Below are 4,515 nucleotides of genomic sequence, written 5' to 3' on the forward strand. Positions count from 1 at the left end.
CACGGGCTGAGGTGTAGGTTGCAGATGTGGCTCAGATCTAGCGTTGCTGTGGCTGTGGTGTAGGACGGCAGCTACAGCTTGGAATCAACCCCTAGCCTGGGGACTTCCATATGCCGTGGGTGTGGCCTTCAACAGGAAAAGAAAAAAAAAATGCTTTCAGTTAAGATCACAGAAGATCTTTTCGAACTGATTATGCTGAGCTGGGGAGCGAGAAGCAAAGATAACAAACACAGTTAATTCAAAACAGATGGACAGTGGTCAGTTCCCCACTGGCGACTTGACATAGGGCCCCTTCGAAAGTATTCTCCTCTCCAACATATTCTGAGTATAATTTTTACATGCCAGACTATGCTCTCCTGGGGGATGTCCCCGGGCCCCCAGCAGTCACTCAATGGCCCTGTTCATCTCGATAAGGGAAGACTTAATTGAGTCCTGGGGGTCCACTCTCATGTGCATATTTGCCTGGGTCTGGTGGAAGGTACCCATTCACTGCAACCTGATAAACAAGCATCCCGGAGTGAGAGAAGCATTTTAAGATCTTTGAATAAGGCACTGGAGACACGTAAAATAGCATATTTATTGAGTGTAGATTTCCTTAATGTGCCAAAATATGCCTTCGGGTGATCGGTTCCAGTGTTACAACTTGCTGGGAAAGTTGGAGGTTTCTCGTGATCCGACTCAGAGCAGATGTTCCTCGGAGCACAAGAATTTTGTTTTTCTTTAGCAAACCGCCTAGCTACGCACAACTGCGTAGCACACACACACTGCTTCAGTTGGATCTTTTGAGAGGAGCAAGAGAATCACCAGAAATGAACAGAGGTTTCAGAAACCACAACTTCAGACACCAAGTTTAAACTCATACGAGAAAAACCATGCCTTAAAAAAAAAAAAAAAAAGTACACTATGGAGAAAATTCCAAGTTCCTGTCTGGCCTCAGGGAGGAGAAGCAGTTCAATACCTGGTGTTAACCCAGGGCCCTGGTAGGGACACAGTTTTTTCTAAATTCTTAATCATTTTCATTTAATTATCCCTTCCAGAATTCTGGGTTTCAGATTAAATTTCTCTGGCTTTCAGGGAAGAACTTAAACTCAATGTTATCACTTAGTGCTTCTTCAGATGGGCGAATCCAAAAATGCCTGTTTTCTGAGCCTTTTGTGCCACAGGACATTCTTGATGAATCCCAGATGCATCCATCGTTGGTACAGAAGCGGCTCCTTCCGACTCTGTTTACCCCGTGGATCTGGGGTTGATCACACATGTCCCCCAGTTCTCCCTTCCACTACGTTAATGTTTTTAATCTACTGTCTTTTATTCCCCTCTACCTTTACCCAAGACTTTTTCATCTACCATCCATTTACCCATCCATTCATCAATATGAATTGAGCATCAGTCTCTGGCCGGGTACTGTGTTACATGCGGGGATACACTAGTCAATACGATAGAGTCAAGGACCTCATGGAACATAACATCTGATGGTGGAAATAGGCATGAAGGCGGACACTTTACTGCACAATTGCTCAAGAGTAGAATGGAGACACTTGAAAGGCGCTGGGGACCAGAGTGGGGGCAGGTCTCCATCGAAGGCTGGGAGTTGGGAGGCATCTCAGACCACGCTGTAGAGGGAGTGACAGGAGGCCTTCCCCAGGAGTAGGGGAGCGCAAAAGAGAGAAAGAGGGGATGTGTCACATTCCAAGCAGAGTGAGAAACACGCCAAGTCGCAGAAGCCTGAGGGCCCTGGGACGGTTCTGCAGGTGGAACAGCACCCGGGGGAGAGGGAGGGGAAGAGAGGATGAAGTGAGCAGGGCTGGATCGGGAAGGACCTTGTGGGTCTTGCCAGGAGGGATGACTTGGGTGTTTGGGAGTCACTGAAGAACGGTGTTTCGTACTCCTTGAAAATGCTTTCTTTTTCATTGACACTTGAAAATGCTTTCTTTTTAATTGATGTGATGAGAAATGGGGCAGGGGTGGGGTGGGGTGGGGGGAGAAACAGAAAGCACAGCTTGATGTGCGGTAGATTAATCCTACCCTGTAAAAATGAAATACTGGCTCTTGGATGTACCCTAACCTCCTGGATTTCATCCCTGTAAGAACCTTTCATTTTCTTTCATGCATATACATATGAATTTTATTTCTATATTTCTTTTATTTATACACATACAAATATACTTCTTCTCTGAGTATTCTATTGCTTCAGAGATAACTTTGGCCCTTCTCTCATTACTACTGTCTATGAGAATAAGCCGACAGCATCCATTTATTTTCTGGATTATGTAATTTTTCACAACGTTAAGAGTTCCGGTCCAGCTCCTTCCTCTAATGACCACACGTCAGCCACTCATTTAGGGGCTGTTGAGTCACTCGGAACATGACACCTGACGGTGGGTTTTCTCCTGTTTAGAGTTTCCCGAGAGAGGAGGAAGAAGATCCGCCCGAAGACCAGCCCTCGCCTGACGGCCAGATGCTGAAGAAGGGGGCAGGGGCCCAGACCACTGTCAACAAAGCCAAGGCGGCAGGAGACGCCCAGGGCACAGAGGAAGGCCCTTCTCTTGGCAAAACAGAACCAAGGAAAGACGCCAAGGGTAAGGCCGGCCCAGGGCTGCAGACCGAGCCCGTCCATGTGTATGTGAAGGTACCTCCCGTTTTATGAACTAGGGCTCTGGAGCCAGAGGCTCCAGATGTGATGGGACACGATTAATGAGGGGAAACGGAGGTCATTAAACACAAGCCTGCAGGGCTGCTTCTCTTCACGCCTGGACTTCTGGCTCCAAAGCTCTCATTTCCCTCTTTAGGTCATACCCAGGGTTGGGCCACAGAGGACTGCTCCCAAGGAAACCCAAGGCCGTGCAGGCCAATCAGCTCCATAGCCACAGACCATGTCCTGAGTTTCAGAGAGTCGGGCTCATCTCTTCAGTGAGAGAATCTGATTCTTGGAAGGAAAGCGAGAGAGTGCCATCTCGGGGGAATGGATGGTTCGGTTCCGGCCAAGGACCCACCCTGGCTTTCCCCATTCACTGCCTTTTCTTCCACAGAGCTGGGCTCTTCCACATGGGGCTCAGTCTCAAAGGCCAGAAACATACAGAATAATACAGGCACATCGCATTCAGGCAGGGAGCAGCCACAGCCAGTGAGGTGCCCGGAGGAGGAGCAAACCCCTTAGTGACTTAGATGTCTACAGAGGAGGGTGGAAGCCCTGGAGCTGCTGCACAGGGTGGTGAGTGGGCTGGCTGGACACAGGTCTCCCTTCTCCTTTCGTAAATTCTTTCCCCTGTCCAACCTATTACCCCAGCAATGACTTTTCTCTCCTGGGACTCTCGGCGCTCTCGCGCACCAACCAACCCCCAGCTGAACATAGAGCAGCCTTCACTCTGTGCACAGAGAGCTGGGGAAGGCAGAGAGGCAAATGATCTTTGCATTTCCGTCTTCTCCAGCGAAAGAAATCCAGTCATTCATAAATACATCTGCATGATGTTTCCACTAAGTGTGCCTCCTCGTGATCGGAGAGAAAGGCAGAGGGGTCTTTTGAGGATGAGAAGCTACCTTTAAGCCTCATCCACTAACGGGAAGATGCAATCCTTTCTGATCCTGAACTTGGAACTCACACGTACTCCAAACGCTAAACAGAGTGACAAATTCCAGTTGCCAGGGGGTGGGGGTGGGGGTGGGAATACATGAATGCTAATTACCTCTGGAGCCCTAATCACACAGAAATCAGAAAGGGGTTTTAGTTATGCCGACATTGCTCCCTTTTTGAAAATCAGTTTCTAGTCCCTGAAAGGAGTCTTGGTTTCAGTTCCATGGAGGCCAGTGAAAGACGTGAACAGGTAAGACAGAGCTTAGAAAAACAGGTCCTTTGCAAAGCCTAGTCTTACTCCCCAGGACTGAAACGAGTAATTAAAAAGGATTAGGAGGTGGGGAAAGAGGAGGGAAGAGATGAAGCAGAAGTAGCAGAGGAGAGAGAGGAAACCCCTTATCTTAGGATCATGACCTCAGCCTTGAAGAAACAAAGCAAGGGCAAAGTCTTGATGAGCAGTCAACTTCAAGGGCACGTGAGACAACCCTCTGGCCCTCTCCCATCTGTCTCCTAGCTCAGGCACCTTCTCGGGGTCTGCACATGACCCACAGCCTTCCCAGGCCCTCCCCACAGCCATATGGATTCTCCCCTACTTTTCCAACTTCCTAATTTATATTCCCCTCCAGCTCTGCTGAAAGATCCAAACCTCCTTTGCTTTTTCACCTTAGGTTCACGCACCCATCACCTGTATAAAGTCAGCCAAGTGACAAGGACTTTAGGGAGTGTGTAGGATACAGAAATGGATTCTTTCTTTCATTCGGTGAATATGTGTTGAGCACCTTCTCTGTTCCAGGCACTGTTCCAGGTGCTGAAAATACCTCAGCGAATAAGACGGATAAAGATCATCCGAAACACTAATGCAAGGAATGCGTTTACCGGCCGTGTTAGTTTTCCAGCTCATCTCCAGCCTTACAGAGCAGTGTGGGGAAGGGGCAAATTTGAAC

Source organism: Sus scrofa, chromosome 12 (assembly GCF_000003025.6).
Source record: "Sus scrofa isolate TJ Tabasco breed Duroc chromosome 12, Sscrofa11.1, whole genome shotgun sequence".
NCBI lineage: Eukaryota > Metazoa > Chordata > Mammalia > Artiodactyla > Suidae > Sus > Sus scrofa.